Below are 18,548 nucleotides of genomic sequence, written 5' to 3'. Positions count from 1 at the left end.
CTTCTTTTTTACTATATCTTTAAAAAATCACCACGTCAACACCGTTCAAGATATCCCAAATCCGCTCGCAATTTAACATCTTCAGAATCTTCTCTTCATGTTAAAAAAGTTTGGTGTGAAAAGCTTGTTGTTCTTAGAAGTAGTGTGAATTTGTTTACAGCCTGATTTTTCCAAAAATCCACATTCAAATCAAAATAGCCGGCTTCCTGTTGGTCTTAGCTAATGAGTTTGATTTAGAAAGTTGTCCAGATTGATGAGAACAATATATGTACAGAGTTTGGTGACTGTAGGAAAAACTAACCCCCCAACTTTTGTCAAAAGATGGCGCTATAGAGTGCCTGCTCCACGCCCATTTATGACCTTTCGCCAGTGTCTAACTATCCTTAATATTGATGTGTGTGTTGAGTTTCATGAAATTCTAAGCATGTTATCTGCCTCGAAAAGACAGGAATCTAATTTTAAAGTTTGACACGTTGCCATGGCAACAGCATTCGATTTATCATCGACCCCTTTACATATTCTTATCGGCCGTGTTTTGACATGATTTTGATGAAGTTTAAAGAAAATCGAGTAAAATTAAGAGGCTGATTTCAAAGCATTTTGAAAATGACACACTTCCTGCCTCCCAGTTGGTGGCGCTATAACTTTGACTCATAATAGTCACATTTATGGAATCGGCATCATACAACGAACAAACTGGTGAAGTTTCATCAGAATCAGGCAATGTGTGCAACAGTTATTAGACACTTCCTGTTTCTCATTTCTCGCCATAACTTTGTCGCCTTGCCACGGCCAAACCGTTCGAGATATCAAAAATCTCCTCGCAATTTAGCGTCCCCAATGTCTTGAGATCATGCTGACCGAGTTTGGTGACAATCCCATGGAATTCCTGGGAGGAGTACGTTAAATTCCAGAGCATGCGCTTTTTAAACAGCCCTAAATATCTCACTTCCTGTTGCGTGGAGCCTATGACATAGAGTACAAAAGTTGTTTGGCTCAGTGAGATCTATATGTGTACCGAGTTTCATATCAATACATGCAAGTATGTGTGCGCAGTACATCAAGTTTTCAAACTGTGTTCCAGGGGGCGCTGTAGAGGCCCTGAACCACGCCCGGGTCCCAGCCTCTGTGGCGTCCTGATGGCCGCAGATTCCGACGTGTGTGCAAATTTTCAAGAGTTTTTGAGTATGTTAAGGCCCCCAAAAGTGCCCGGAAGGTGTAAAAAAAAAAAAAAAAAAAAAAAATAAGAACCCTTAGAAGAACAATAGGGCCTTCGCCCTTTTGGGCTCGGGCCCTAATAATCCTTAGAAAAACAATAGGGCCTTCGCCCTTTTGGGCTCGGGCCCTAATAATAATAATAATCCTTAGAAAAACAATAGGGCCTTCGCCCATTCTGGGCTCGGGCCCTAATAATAATCCTTAGAAAAACAATAGGGCCTTCGCCCTTTTGGGCTCGGGCCCTAATAATAATAATCCTTAGAAAAACAATAGGGCCTTCGCCCATTCTGGGCTCGGGCCCTAATAAGAATCCTTAGAAGAACAATAGGGCCTTCGCCCTTTTGGGCTCGGGCCCTAAAAAGGAAAGAAGAATCCTTAGAAGAACAATAGGGCCTTCGCCCTTTTGGGCTCGGGCCCTAATAATAATTAAAGCTGCAAGCAGCGATGAACAGGCCCTCGCACCCGGGCTCACCGCCGACCCGTGGCTTTAGGAAAACAGCAAACGGTGGTCAGTATGCTTTTAATACATTAAATGTAGGAAAAATAGATCAAAGTGACTTAAATGTGCCAAACTTCCTGCTGCCAGCTGGTGGCGCTATGCCTATAACTGATTATTGGCATGTAGATGTGTTCAGGTCAGGACTGTTATCAAACATGTGAAGTTTGGGGCTGATTGGACATTGCATGCCTGAGTTACAGTAACTTCCTGTTTCATTGCATTAACCCTCTGGGGCCTGAGGGTGTTTTGAGGCCCTGAAGAAGTTTGACATGCCCTGACATTTGTTGTTTTTTCAGTATCTTAAAAACATTTTAATGGCTAAAGTCTGATTAGATTGTAATCAGCACATATTGGGCTACAATAATATGTAAGCAACATTAATGTACATGGTTGTGTTTTTGAGAAAACTACGTTTATGCGTGGTTAGTGAAAAACTAAAGTTTTGAAGTCACTGAAATAAGGTCATGAAACACATACAGGCCATTTGTTAACAAGACTTTTGAGAATTGTATGGAGTAGGCTAGAATTTTATCAACCAAATGATGTGAAAATCATCTCGTTCACTCGTTCAGAAAAAACAATATATTGATGTAAATTTTCTAAAACATGTTTTGTGATCGAAAGGGATTATTCATAGGTGTGGCAATGGCCCATGAATATTTAGCAATTCACACCTGAAAGACAAAAGAGCCCTCCCTAATGGCCCCATCAATGACTGACTTGACTATAGCAGGTAAGGAAACAATGTGAAAAGATTCAAAAAAATCGTTTTTTAGATTATTTGTATTTTATTTACAACACAGTATAATCAAAACATACATAATGAAGGTCAAAGACACAATATTGAGCTCCCTCATCTAACCACACAGATGTGCACAGACTTTGTGGCATTTCTGAAAACTTTTTCTGAATTCAGTTCAAAAATAAAACAAGTAAATCTTACCTGATATTAAAGTGTGTGCACTTTAAATATCTGTATTTGTACACCTCTCTCCTGTCCCAGCTCAGAATGACCACAAAGATAATTTCAAGTTCCACACAAAAAGAGACGTTTATTGTTACAGACTAAATGGTAGAAGCTTTTCACTTCGGAAGGGGATCAAAGGCCAAAAAAACAAACAAAAGGAAAACTAAGGATTTCACAGCTAAATTGCCTATCAAAAATAAAACTCTCAAAAGAAATACAGGCAGCCTTCCCTGACTCCTTAACTAGCACAAAACAGGAGAAAAGTTTGTACACAAAGAAAAATGGCAATCCCCAACCTACTTGCTTCAATATTAACGAAATATTAATAAAAATAACGAATAATCACAACAGTCAACGAATATCCAGCAAAAACTTAACTGCGAGTTAAAGAAACAAATATTACACACAGCCGCGTTAGAGCGAGAGCTCCGCGGTCCAACTTACTCACACAGAGTTTCAACGTTAGTCACAACACCGTACAATTACATTCAAGTTGTCTGGGGCAGGAGACAGAGGACGCACGACGGAGCTCCCCCATGCGCTCCCAACAGAAGCTTTTTAACACTGCTCTGTTTCCGGGAATTCAACGCTCCCGATTGCCACGCAACCTCCTGCAGCTGGTCCCAATCAAGCTCTGCCAGGAGGAGAGAGAGAGAGAAAGAGAGCGGGACAGAGGGAGAGACTGCGCACAGTGAAAAGCATGCAATGCAATTAAAAACCTGATGTGAACACAAAAATACAAAGAATAATATACGTCCGATGACGTAACACCCCCACCTTTAGCTACAAACCGTGTTTGTAATAAATCAATTTACAACCTTACAATTTATGTCATTGCAATAGACGTAATCAATTATCACTCGTATAAGCTCTGGACAATGCATCGGCCACAATGTTCTCTGCACCTTTTTTATAGCGTATGTCTAAATCAAACTCCTGTACGGTGAGCGCCCATCTCATTAAACGTTGGTTGGAGTTTGACATACGAGACAGAAATGTTAACGGGTTATGATCCGTGTACACTACAATTTGATTACCAGAGCTTAGGTACACTTCAAAGTGTTTAAGGGCTAAAAGTAACGCCAATGTTTCTTTTTCGATTGTGCTATAGTTCTGTTGACACTTGGTGAACTTTTTAGAGAAGTAACTGACAGGATGTTCAATGCCAGCGTCATCAGCTTGCATCAGCACCGCTCCGGCGCCACGAGCACTTGCGTCAACTTGTAGAGTGAAGGGCACATCGAAATTTGGGGCAGACAGGATTGGAGCATTACACAGCAAATCTTTAGCAGAGCAAAAGGCAGATTCACACTTTTTATCCCACACAAACTTTCGCTCTGTACTAAGGAGATCGGTAAGGGGCGCCACTACTGAGGCAAAGTTCCTACAGAAGCCCCTGTAATAACCAGTCATTCCTAAAAAACGTCGCAATTCACGTTTATTAGTTGGTGAAGGAAACTCAGCAATAGCTTCAATCTTTGCATTCACAGGTTTGACTTGACCTTGCCCAACCTGTTTTCCAAGGTAAGTAACCACAGCCTTGGCGAATTCACATTTAGTGAGGTTGAGTGTTAACGATGCCTTAGCCAAGCGGTTCAAGACTGAATCAAGGGTGAATAAGTGGTCCTCCCACGTCATTGAGTAAACCACTACATCATCAAGATAGACTTCACAATTCTGTACCTCAGACAATACAGTCTGCATTAATCTTTGAAATGTGGCAGGTGCGTTACGCATTCCGAAGGCCATCACAGTATATTGCATGAACGTGTCAGGTGTAACAAACGCAGAGATCTCGGAAGCACGCGGTGTCAACGGCACCTGCCAGTAACCTTTAAGAAGGTCAAGCTTGGGTACGTAGCGTGAAGAACCAACTCGGTCGACACAGTCCTCGACTCTGGGAAGGGGAAAGGAGTCAGCTTTTGTTACACTGTTTACCTTACGGAAATCGGTACAAAACCGAAAGGAGCCGTCAGATTTGGGCACCAGAATGCACGGTGAACTCCAAGGGCTTTGACTGGCAACAGCAAAACCATTACGTACCAAGTACTCCACTTCATCTCTCATGACTTGTCGTTTACACGGGTTAACTCTATACGCATGTTGTTTTATAGGCATGCTTTGCCCTACATCGATGTCATGTACAACAATGTTAGTCTGAGAGGGAACGTCGCTGAACAGTGTGGTATACTTATTAATTAAATTAATAATATCATTGCGATGTACCTCAGACAGATATGAGAGATACGTTGGCAGTGTGGCTAAGATGGTAGAGTTTGACAATGTCCCACAAGAGGTATGAGCATCTTGGTCGTTTAACCCATCCACCTCTGGCACGTAACCAGTGGGCAGACCAACAGTGTTCACAGCAGCCACACTTTTAGCTACAGGGTTAACGGCAGATTTACTTCTTTCAACATATGTTTTAATCATGTTCACATGGCAGACCCTACTTTTACGCCGTCGATCAGGCGTGAGAACAGTGTAATTAGTGTCACTCAGTTTCTTCTCTATTACGTATGGACCGGCAAATCGAGCATGCATAGGAGAACTGGGCACGGGCAACAACACGAGTACAGACTCTCCAGGCTGAAAGGTACGAACAACACTCTTTCTGTCGTATCTAGCTTTCATCTTGACTTGGGTGTTGGAAAGATGCTTTTGAGCAACCTCCCAAGCTCTATGGAGGTGCTCACGGAACGTACTCACATATTCCAGGACCGGCATCCGGGGAGAGCCTTTGGAAAGGAACTGATCACGAATTAACTCTAAGGGTCCCCTAACGGTGTGTCCGAACACAAGTTCGGCAGGGCTGAACCCTAGTGACTCCTGTACAGTGCTTCTTACAGCCAACATCAATAGAGGCAATCCATCCACCCAGTCTTTGCCGGTTTCGACGCAGTAAGTGCGTAGCATTGACTTGAGCGTTTGATGGAAGCGCTCCAACGCTCCTTGCGATTCTGGATGTTGGGCAGTTGATAGTTCATGTTGTACCTGTAGTTCTTTTGCTAGCTGTGCAAATAAATTAGAGGTGAAGTTTGTTCCACGATCAGTTTGAATTACTTTTGGCAATCCAAACACAGAGCAGAACTTAACTAGCTCTTTAATCACTGCCTTTGTGGTGATGGAACGCAGAGGCACGGCCTCTGGGAAGCGAGTAGCTGTACACATTATTGTGAGCAGGTATTGGTGACCGGATTTGGCTTTGGGCAAGGGACCTACACAATCAAGGATGAGCCTTTCGAATGGTTCACCTATGACAGGAATAGGTTGAAGTGGGGCTTGAGGGATCACTTGGTTGGGCTTACCTGCTAACTGGCAGATGCGACACGATCGAACAAATGCAGACACAGAAGACTTCATGCTGGGCCAAAAGAAATGCCTAATAATACGATCGTGCATTTTTGTAACACCAAGGTGCCCTGAGCAAACATGCTCGTGAGCCAGTTTCAAAATCTGAGTGCGATAGCCAGTGGGGAGAACAATCTGATAAGCCCCTTCACGTGCAGGGTCTGACGGCTTCCACCAGCGCATTAGCACACCGTCATCCAAGCAATAACCTACCGGCGCATCTGAAATTTGCGTTCTGTTCGCAGCAGCGCAAATACATTTACTCAACGACACATCAGATTTTTGAGCAGTAATTAATTGTTCCTTACTCACTTTTAAGGGAGCCTCATTTTCTGTTATACTTTCATGACCCTGGGCTGGTTGCGGTTGAACAAACAATTTACACTCAGCGGTCTCCGGCGATAAAACCAAGAAGGAACTGGCAAGATCAATCACATCGTCAAATTTCCTTTTCTGTGCGCGAGTCACAGCGCATGACGGAAAAACAGAAGAGAACTGCGGCAACGCTTCATCTTGGGCGACAACATCAGGCTTCGCCGAAACGATCGGATAAGGAAAGACTTTAGTTCCAGCCAAATCATTACCTAGGATCATATCTACACCCTCCACAGGTAATTGCGCCTGCACACCGATATTAACGTTACCAGAGATAAGGTCAGACTTCAGATGAATAGTGTGCAGCGGTACTGAAGTACAGCCCATTTCGATGCCCCGAATGAGCACATTATTACCGGTGTACGATTCTGCTGAGAACGGCAGCGCACTTTCCAGTATAACTGACTGTGCTGATCCTGTATCTCTTAACATTACAATAGGTCTAGAATCCGAACCATCTGTGAGCGCGACGACACAGGTTTGCAGAAACGAATCGAAGGCAGAAGGATTTGAACGCGAACTCGCTTGTTCTGTGACGGATGTAAGAGCTACCCCTTTAGGCTTACCGCCTGCTTTCTGCTGCCAAGCTTTACAATTTGAAATCATGTGGCCAGGATCAAGACAATAGAAACAAACTCTATTTCTATCAGGCCGTTTTGTAGTATTTTTCAGTTCATTCACAGATCTAATAGGGCCACTTGCCTTTTCTTTCCGTACATCAATAGCGGAGAACAAATTTGGAACGTGCACAGGGGAAAAGATAGTTTTATGCGTGAGAACAAATTCGTCGGCCAGAATTGCAGCATCAGCCAATTTAGAGACTTTCTGCTCATTTAAATGCACCACGACTCTTTCTGGCAAACAGTTTTTAAAATCCTCAAGTAAAATCAGTTCTCGCAAATCCTGAAGTGTTGTAATTTTGGTCGAAAGACACCATTTCTCAAACAATGCTTTCTTTTCACGTGCAAACTCCACGAACGTTTGCTTGGCTGTCTTTGAACAAGCCCTGAACCTCTGTCGATACGCCTCCGGTACCAGTTCGTAGGCTCGCAAAACAGCCAGTTTCACAACATCATAATTTAGTGAATCTTCAATTGGCAAAGCCGCACAAATTTCTTGGGCTTTGCCAACAAGATTGCACTGCAACAACAATGCCCACATATCTCGGGGCCACTTTAATTTAGCCGCAACTCGTTCGAACGCCACAAAGTACGAATCTACTTCGGTTTCACGGAAAGGAGGAACAAGTTTAATGTACTTACCTACATCGAAGTCAGGTTGCCCAACCTCAGAGCTACTGGAAGGGGGCCTGGTGCGCGGTGATGGAATTGGTTTACTGCGCAGCATTTGAACTTCAATATCCAGTTTACGTAACCTGATATCCCGATCCGTTTTTAACTCCAATTCTTTTAATCGGAGTCGTTGTGTTTCGTACTCCTGCTTCTTTAATTCCAGATCTAATTCCTTTAATCGAACAGTTACCATCGGGTCTGTTATCATTTTACCGCTTACTGAATCTGCCTCGTCCGATTTTCCATCAATCTCCGCCTCAGGAACTTCTACTACCGCACGTTCAGGTAAAACGCCTGTCTCCACTAATTCAGCGTACAACAGGTCTTTGATGACTTGTTTCTTTTGCTCCTTCGGGACGGTTAAGTTGTAAAATTCGGCTATCACAATTAAATCTTTTTTCCTACACCGATCGAATTCTTCTAATGTGGGCGAGAGAGAAAATTGAAGTAGATCGAATTCCATTTTAAACCATACGAATTTATACGAATTTCCTCCCCTACCGAAGATTCAAAAACAGCCAAGCAAAATTAGATATTAATAACTGAACGAGAAAACGAGAAGGTAAACGAACAGACGAGCCCCCAATTGTTACGACCTCCCAGTCTAGGTTAGGAGGCCGGTGACAAGATAAGTAAAAAAAAAATAGAATTTAACGAAAAGAACACCCCTCTCTCCTGTCCCAGCTCAGAATGACCACAAAGATAATTTCAAGTTCCACACAAAAAGAGACGTTTATTGTTACAGACTAAATGGTAGAAGCTTTTCACTTCGGAAGGGGATCAAAGGCCAAAAAAACAAACAAAAGGAAAACTAACTAAGGATTTCACAGCTAAATTGCCTATCAAAAATAAAACTCTCAAAAGAAATACAGGCAGCCTTCCCTGACTCCTTAACTAGCACAAAACAGGAGGAAAGTTTGTACACAAAGAAAAATGGCAATCCCCAACCTACTTGCTTCAATATTAACGAAATATTAATAAAAATAACGAATAATCACAACAGTCAACGAATATCCAGCAAAAACTTAACTGCGAGTTAAAGAAACAAATATTACACACAGCCGCGTTAGAGCGAGAGCTCCGCGGTCCAACTTACTCACACAGAGTTTCAACGTTAGTCACAACACCGTACAATTACATTCAAGTTGTCTGGGGCAGGAGACAGAGGACGCACGACGGAGCTCCCCCATGCGCTCCCAACAGAAGCTTTTTAACACTGCTCTGTTTCCGGGAATTCAACGCTCCCGATTGCCACGCAACCTCCTGCAGCTGGTCCCAATCAAGCTCTGCCAGGAGGAGAGAGAGAGAGAAAGAGAGCGGGACAGAGGGAGAGACTGCGCACAGTGAAAAGCATGCAATGCAATTAAAAACCTGATGTGAACACAAAAATACAAAGAATAATATACGTCCGATGACGTAACAGTACTGTATTTTTATCTGTATCATCTGAAGTTTGTACAGCGCTCTCAGAGGAAAACAGTTTGAAGAGACTCAAGGGAAGGACAGCAAGATTCATTGCAAAAGCAAAACATCTGTGAGCCTATTCATATTAGGAGCATTTATAATAAATAAATACACACACATACACTACCAGGCAAAGGTTTGGACACAATTCCCTTTACAGGGGAATAACTGGTATATAGTATATAGTCATAGATTCTAGCATTTGTACTAATGTAAAAAAGGACATGTAATATCTGAGAAACTAATAATTATCGTTAAGCACTATATTACTAATAAACGTGATGTAAACATACATTCAGTGTAAGCACACATATTACTTTTACACCCTACTGTTATACAATAAAATAAATAAATTAATAAGTATGATTCTACAGTCATAAACATATCGTCATAAATGCATCTCACAGTCATAATCACATCGTTTTTCCAGAACATTATAAATATCCTGGCATCGTGAGAGATGCAATGCAATCAAACGTACTTCATAATGTTTCATTTGATAAAGTCAGGAATTTTAGTTTGGAATAAGTCTAACTAGTAAAATGTGTACACGTTTTGTCAAAGTAAATAACAGCGAAAGCTAGTAGGAAAATGAAAGTAAGACTTACTCATGTAAATGTCTTCTCCTGCTGGGTTTGCGTTGCATCGCGTCCTTCTTGTGATCGTGGTAAATATAAGTCTAATTCCTCACAGCATATCTTCATTCAGAAACAAACTGTAACCAAGATGAACTTGAAGTCATGTTGCTTTGTTTCGGTGATGTGGGAGTTTCCTCGTGTACAGATACTCCGTCCTTGCCGCGCTTGTAGCACATGGCTAATTTGCATATCTAAAGGAATTTCGCTAGTGGGCGCGGTCACATTAGAGATAATTAGTTGGAACTGGATAGACTAGACATCTCCTTGGTTTCATATAGATTAATTTATCACAGATTATTTGTTTTTGATCAAACTTACTTCGTTTAAAAGCATAAATCTCAAGCTTTCAGTAGATACCACTTTTCTGTTTGTGTGCTGAGTATTCACAGAGTTTGAATGATTTAAGTGACGCATTTCTAAAAGCAGTTCGCGGAGACAGAGAAAACAGAAATCACCCTGTTTGTTTTCTTTATTCTAAATAAAAAAGCACAACTTTCTGCTGTTCTTGTGAGTGTGCACAAATAAAAGTACACACTTTACAGTTTCCAATGATGTATATCTCTAATTTGTATGACTAAAACCGACAGAGCATTTTTAGTGTCTTTTGTGCTGATCTAAAAAAAAATGAGCTGGTATCGCCGGTACGGTGTACATTTTAGGACATCGTCAGACCTCAGTCATACAATGACAAGGCGTCATGCCTCAGACTAAAAGGCTTCAGTCACAGGACAAAACGGCCTCGTGCCTCAGACTGAAAGGCTTCAGGTCTCAGGAAAAACTACGTCAGGTGTCAGGTCTGGTACAATTATTAGACATCGGACAAAACGGACTCAGATTAAAAGTTATCACACAAAAAGACATCAGCCGAAAAGTTATCAGACAAAAAGACATCAGCCGAAAAGTTATCAGAAAAAAAGACATTAGCCGAAACGGACTCAGATTAAAAGTTATCAGACAAAAAGACATCAAACGAAAAGTTATCAGACAAAAAGACATCAGAGGAAACGGACTCAGATTAAAAGTTATCAGACAAAAAGACATCAAACGAAAAGTTATCAGACAAAAAGGCATCAGCCGAAAAGTTATCAGACAAAAAGACATCAGAGGAAACGGACTCAGGTGGAGTGTGACGTGTCGCGCTGCCCCGCCCCATATGACGTCACGCGGTTCATAACAAGCAAACTGGTGTGGAACGGTAGATGATGGCAGATGGAGGTAAGTCGCTCCTGATATATTTTATTTTAACGATTTTAATTAAATGCTAAACTAATTCAGTTGTACACACAGGAGAACATGCATTTCATGAGTATTGTGTGCACGTTTAAAAGTTTGTAATATTGCAACCCAGACAGCACACATACGTCGGGCCGATGTCGGCCCGTAAGCAGAACGTCGGCCTCGTAAACTCTAAGATCTAAAAAGGATCGGCCAGGCGTAGGCGGGTGTAATTTGGTCAGTGCTCTACTTTGCCAGCTCATCAAAGGTCGGCTCTGAGTCGGCTCACGACAGAAGGCCGATGCCGCGTTTTTCTGTTTGAACTTGTACGGTTACTCGTCTCTTAGCAACCCACCAGAGAGATGGCGACTCCCCCGGCGACATCCGTGGCTTTCAGGTAAGTTTTCACTTGAGTTTAATTGGAAAAAATATATTATTTTGTTAATTTTGTGACACTTTATAACTAGTAAGGCGCTTGGTGCACTGTAGTACAGGTAAAAGACTTTGCGTGAGCCCTACTTGAGACTTTGGCTCGTTTCCAAATAAGGTTAACTTGTTTAGCTAACGCTAATGGATTTTATTTTACTGTGTTTCCAGCTGTTTCTCTGAGGGGACGAGCTAACGTTAGACACTGAGCAGCAAAAAGCTTAGTTCAGAGTTTGTTTTTAGTTTTTATTTCAGTAGTGTTACACTACTTTGTCCTAACTAACGTTTTTCGTCGTGTTTTTCACTCTGTTACAGGCTGCCAGAAAGTCTCCGTCTCTACGGTGAGCCAGCTATTGTTGTGGTTCCTTTTTAAACTAATAGTCTGTTGGATAATGATTGAATGAGACTAGATTGATAATGTAATGTTTCAATTCTAGATGTTTACTTTTGTAAATACTGCGTGACTTTGACGTATTTTAATTTGTTGAATGTCTAAGTTTACACTGGAGAGGTTGCCATGGAAACGGGGCTGCAGCAAGACACCTGACACAAAACTCCGTCTCTCGCTGCTGTTGTCACTGCTTTTAGGTAAGTTTAGTGCTTAAAATCACACAATTAATACATAAAACTGTTCCTTACTTGTAATTGACGCGTTTCTATTGAATATTTACTTTGTAGAAATGGTTTAATGTCTTCGAAAAAGTCTGTTAGCATCTCACAGATGAAGTATGCTAACTCTAGAGATTGAGGTCTTGTTTATGAAACTTTTGGCTTTTTTGCTGACAATTTGTCTATGGGTTATTGGAAGTAGTCTCATTTATTGAACCTTAATGGCTGCCAAGTTCAAATGCGTCTTGATCTTGTACGGTAAACGCATACTGACAAAATATGTTCTTTCAGGGGGACAGAAATAAAGCCTCCACAACAGAAGGGAAGCTCCAAGGTTTCAAAATGTTTTAAGAGAGCTGCTGACAGAAGCAGGAAATACAGGTGAACCGAAGAAGCTCATAAAAATAACTTTAAGCATTTTTCACAATATATTTATCCTATATAACCATGTGTCTGTTAATGTCTTTTACAAAATTAAATATTTAATTATTATAGTAATTTTATGAAGCTTTTCACAGCTAAATGTAACTCTACTTAAAACTAAAAACATATTCTGTTATCTAATAGTATTTTTTTTTTTTTTTTTTTTTTTTTTTTTTTGCATTTTACCTGTACTTTAACTTGTTTCCTTCTAATAAACCACCAACTGCATACTAAATATTGTGGTCTCTGTGACAAATGTTTTGTTCCTAGATTCTTCCATGATGATGGCCTGTGGCACATCAGCAGACTCAGAGTGAACCTTCTTCTCCAAAGTGCTGTAAACCATTGTCTAGTAAGTAAAATATCAAACATACACTACTGTTTCGTAAGTTTTGGTATGGTAAAGTATCTTCTGCCCACCACAACTGTGTGTATTTGATAAATAATACAGTTAAACAGTAATATTGTGAAATTAATACAATTTAAAATGATTGTTTTCTATTTTAATATAGTTAGAGAAGTAATTTATTTATGTGATGCAAAGCTACATTTTCAGTATCTTTACTCCAGTCTTTAGGGTCACATGATCATTCAGAAATCATTAATCATGTGTTTGACTTAATGCAGGAGGATATTTTGATGAATAAAAAAAGTTTCTTTTATAATTTACAGCATTTGTTTGAAACATAAATGTTTCCTTTAACTTTTGATAATTGATAATGATAAGACATTGATAATTAGAAATTAAAAATATTTTTTGAGCAGCAAATCAGCATATTAGAATGATTTCTGAAGGATCATGTCACACTGAAGACTGGAGTAATGATGCTGAAAATGCAGCTTTGATAAAAAGAAATTTAATTTCACAATATATTCACAAAAATCTGTTGTTAAAGGGATGGTTCGAAGTAGAATTGACTTCATTGCTATGCACTCCGAAGCCCATGTAAATACCCCATCCGAAGTTTTTTTTTACCTTAGTCAAACATTTATGGAGATATTAGAGTTTTTCGAATTGCTTGTTACAGGAGTGAATGGTACATGTGATGTATCTCGTAAATTGCACCACTAAACGTGCAAGTAATCTTACCAAACTTGTGCAGTGGTGTAAATAGGTTATGTACTCACAAAACGCTGCATCGGAACATTTGTAAGTCCACCATGAGTGTTTTAAAAACACGTTTTAGCGGATCCCTACTAGTCTCAAAAACTACAAATGGCGACACGTCGACGTCACTTCCCTGGTTTGAAAAAAGCACGTAAAAGTCCTCCTACAAGTTGACATGCACACAGATGTAGTAGGAGGACTTTAATGAGCTTTTTTCAAACCAGGGAAGTGATGTCGACTTGTAGTTTCTGAGACTAGTAGTTCTCGGGTAAAACGTGTTTTTAAAACACTCATGGTGGACTTACAAATGTTCCGATGCAGCGTTTTGTGAGTACATAACCTATTTACACTACTGTACAAGTTTGGTAAGATTACTTGCACGTTTAGTGGTGCAATTTACGAGATACATTACATGTACCATTCACTCCTGTAACAAGCAGTTTGAAAAACTCTAATATCTCCATAAATGTTCGACTAAGGTAAAAAAAAACTCCGGATGGGGTATTTAGATGGGCTTCGGAGTGCATAGCAACGAAGTCAATTCTACTCCGAACCATCCCTTTAAATTGTAATAATATTTTACAATATTATTGTTTTTACTTCATTTTTGATCAAATAAATGCAGCCTTGGTGAGCAGAAGCGACTTATTTCAAAGACGTAAACTTTTGAAAGGTAGTGCACATTACAGTTATAATGTACCTCCCACTTACAGGGCTAGTTCACCTAAAAATGAAAATTCTGTCATTAATTACTCATGCCCATGTTGTTCCAAACCCGTAAGACCTCCGTTCATCTTCTGAACACAAATTAAAATATTTTTGATAAAATCCAAGAGCTTTCTGACCCTGCATAGACAGTGAGGGTAACCACCACAGTCAAGACAGAGAAGGGTAGTAATGACATTGTTAAAATTGTCCATGTGACATCTGTGGTTTAACTGTAATTTTATGAAACTATGAGAGTAATTTTGTGCACAAAAGAAACTAAATTTGTATTCTTGTAGCATCATAAAATGAAGGTTGAATCGCTGACGTCACATGGACTATTTTAATAACGCTTTTACTACCCTTCTGTGTCTTGACCGTGGTAGGGCCCTTGCTGTCTATGCAGGGTCAGAAAGCTCTCATATTTCATCCAAAACATCCTAATTTGTGATTTGAAGATGAACAAAGGTCTAACAGTTTTAGAATGACATGAGAGTGAGGAATTAATGACAGAATTCTCATTTTTGGGTGAACTAACCCTTAAAATGATACTGTGGCATATGTAGTCCATTCTGTAGAGACTGTGTCTGTTCCCTGAATACTGAGGGCATATAATATTTTTACCTTTGCTTCTACAAAAATCATTATTGTGATTAAACCAGATCACAATAAGCACAAATACAGGCATTAATACTTGGCCTGTAATGAGGTTACAAAACTCTGATAATAAAAAATTGATAATAGTGAGGATATACCAAAATCCACTAAAGTATAAGTTGCAACATTTTTGTATTTAATTCTTTAACTTTAAAACAGTCTTTCTGATAATGTCCATGGGTCAGGTACAATCTTTTTGTTTAAATTAATTTAAAATACACATTTTTAGCTAAGCATTTATATAACATTGCACTACAGTTATATGTAATTTAAATAAATCATCTTTGGTCTGAAATAATATGAACAGCTGCTATACTAATCTTTCTCCTTTTGCTTTCCTGTTTCTTTCTCTGGATGTCCATCCCAAGGTTACCAGAGGTTACGCCAGTTCAAGATCAGATCCAGCCTTACTTGTGAAGACTTCAGAAGACAGCAACACTCAAGTCTTCAGATGATGCCAGCTGTACATGGACATACAAAGCTGTGAAATATTATCCTTATATTGCCTTTAAGGGTATCAATTTTCAACCCGCTTTGTATTATTGCAGTGTTTCTATTATCTGTAAATGAGTTATGTGTACCTATAAATCCCTTTTTACTTATACTGTAAGCAACACTCTGCAGGATGACTCATAATGAAATGATGAGTTTTGACAAAAACACTTTTTGCATCAACAAAATGACAAAATACTGTGTTTTGCGTCATGCAGTAGAGTTTTGCTGACAAATAAACAGGGTATCTCTGAGAAAGAATAAACAACTTTTATATATATTAACAACTTTGTAACATACAAAGTGGATTAAAAATTGTTGAACTTACCCTTTAATAATGTTAAAGGATTGTGTTTAACTGAACACTTCACTAGATACTTTAGTAAGGTTTTATTAGAAAAGATTTTAAAATTTGTATCATATAACTTAAAACATTTTAACTGCTTGTTTGCTCGGTTTTTATTTTGTTGTAATATTGTACATCGGTTTTTGCCATGAAGATAGATTAGATTCTGATGTGGCAATAAAAATAGATAATTACCTTTATCTTTGAGCTGCTGTCATATGGACATTTCTTTGTTGCTAAAAGATCTTTCCCAGTAAGTCTCAATCACCTCTGGCTGATTAAAGTTTTTTTTTTTTTTTTTTACATTGTAACCTTGGAAAAATGGATTTTCTGTAAACCTACTTTGAAATGATAAGTATTATGAAATGTGTATATAATTATAGAGCAGTTAACCATGGTTTTTCAGTAGCAAAACTGTAGCAACTATAAGTATAGTAAACAAGTTTTTTTTTTTTTAGTTCATAAGGTTTTGATGCCATGGTTCTACTATAGTTGAATTGTAGTAATACTACAGTAAAACTGTGGTAAGCATGACTGTAGTAACCATAGTTTTTTAAAATCATAATAAATGTGGTTGCTATGGTTTTACTGCAAATACTGTAGTAATGGTTAGTTTTGTACTTACTGTGGTTTTAATGCAACAGTCATTGTTAAACGGTTATTGTAGAAAAAATATTGATTTAGTTTTTACTATGGTTTTACTGCAAATGCTGTGGTTAATCTTTGAAAGAGTGAATGATTCTCATTTGTATGTCACTTTTGATACAAATATATCTGATAAATGTATTTGTATGTTTAATGTCTACCTTGAAAATGTTAATAAACAAGCAACCGTTATTGAGAGTGGTGTCGTGTGTATTGTTTTATTATAAACCAGCGGCTCCTGCCGCGGGTGGTACGTTAGAATAGGAATGAGAGAAACGCCGGTGAACCGCGCCCACGCAGAGCAGCGGGGATTTAAAGCTGCATCGGCCGAATGTCGGCCGGACAGCATTTGCGATTAAATGCCGACATCGCGGCGACGTCTTGCCGATTAGCAAACGATCTCGGAGCGACATCGCGCCGATGGAATTTTGTAAGTCGGGACGACGTCGGCCCAACGTATGTGTGCTATCTGGGAACTAGCATAACGTTAGCTTTTACGTTGGCAAACTGTAGTAACAAATTAAAGTTAAAGCGAATTATTTCGAGCTATTAGACTGCTTGATGAAAATGTAGCCTAATTGTATTATATAAAGACACATTTTTAAAAATAATTAAATTAACCAGATAATGCAGCTACTTAAAACGTTAGGCCAAGCAAAGCGAGTAATATGGGGCAGAAATAAGTCATTATCTATATCATTATGTACAGTACAGTGCCTTGCAAAAGTATACATACCCCTTCATTTTTTCACATTTTGTTTTGTTGCAGCATTATGTTAACTTCTTTAAATTAGTTTTTCCCCACATAAATTTACAGTCCTTTGTTCCAATCGTCTTCCATTATAGATAATGAGGCTACATGCTTCTGTGAACCTTCAATGCAGCTGTTTTTTTCTAGATCATTGCCTTAACACAAGTCTGTCACTGAGCTCTACAGGCTGTTATCTTGACCTCAGGACTTGGTTTTTGCTCTGATATGCATTTTCAGCTGTTAGACCTTTTCTGAGAGGTGTGTGTCTTTCTAAATCATACTCATTCAATTGAATTTGCCACAGTTTAACTCCACTCCAAGTGTAGTAACATCTAGAAGCAATATGAATGCTCCTAAGCTAAATTTTGAGTGTCCCAGAAAAGGGTATGAATACTTATGCAACGGGATCTTTTCAGTTTTTATTTTTAATAAATTTGCACAAAAGTTTTTTAACATTTCTTTTCTTTTTTTGCTTTGCCATTATGGAGTAGGGAGTGTAGATTGATGTAAAAAAAATGTAATTTAAAGTAGTTTAAAATAAGGCAGCAACATAACAAAATGTGAACAAAATGAAGGGGTGTGAATAATTTTGCAAGGCACTGTAGATAATACAATTTTTTTTTGTGTGTAAATACATCTAAAACAGGACCAACTGGTGGCCTGCAGTTATTTTTCGTAAGGGTAACTTTACTACAGTTTGCCAACGTACAAGCTAAACGTAGCTAGTTGCAATATTACAAACTTTTAAACGTGCACACAATACTCATGAAATGCATGTTCAACTGAATTAGTTTAGCATTTAATTAAAATCGTTAAAATAAAATATATCATGAGCGACTTACCTCCATCTGCCATCATCTACCGTTCCACACCTTTTTTTTTTATATATTTTTTTTATTGCAAGACAAAAAGGAAAACAACAATAAACAGCACTGCATAGAAATACAATAACATAAAAGGAAAGAAAAAGAAAATAAATAAATAAAAACAGCACCTCAATCAGTAAGAAAAAGATCGTCATATGCCTTAAGAAACTTGTTATTCTTGTTATCATCAATAAGTTTAAGAGAATGAACAGTAAGCAAAATCTCTGCGAGAAAGACATCAAATCTAGGTAACATATTAAGAAATTTGGATTTATGAATAAAAAATTTACAATGCAAAACAAAAAAATTTACAACAAGTTCAGTAGCATGGTCACTACTAGAAAAATATAGAAATATTTATTTTAGTGTAAATTTTAAATTAAATTTTACAAAAGAAGATAGATAACATCTTAAGTTCTCCCAAAGAAATTTTACCTGATCGCAATGATAGAATAAATGAAGTAAAGTTTCTTCCTCAACTTTACAGAATACACAAAAATT

General features: G+C 38.8%; 1 long non-coding RNA gene across 1 annotated transcript; it reads left to right on the top strand.

The window, feature by feature from the left end:
* The first annotated feature begins 11,079 nt into the window (after positions 1-11,079).
* Positions 11,080-15,995, top strand: LOC141335999 (uncharacterized). The gene is made up of 5 exons (XR_012355665.1): positions 11,080-11,786; positions 11,943-12,033; positions 12,346-12,435; positions 12,748-12,829; positions 15,316-15,995. It is a non-coding gene; the product is annotated as an uncharacterized lncRNA (long non-coding RNA).
* The last annotated feature ends 2,553 nt before the right edge of the window (positions 15,996-18,548 follow it).

The sequence above is a fragment of the Garra rufa genome, chromosome 6 (assembly GCF_049309525.1).
Source record: "Garra rufa chromosome 6, GarRuf1.0, whole genome shotgun sequence".
Classification (NCBI taxonomy): Eukaryota; Metazoa; Chordata; class Actinopteri; order Cypriniformes; family Cyprinidae; genus Garra; species Garra rufa.
The sequence above is the reverse complement of the archived record's forward strand: the minus strand, read 5'-3'. Positions and strand labels throughout refer to the sequence as shown.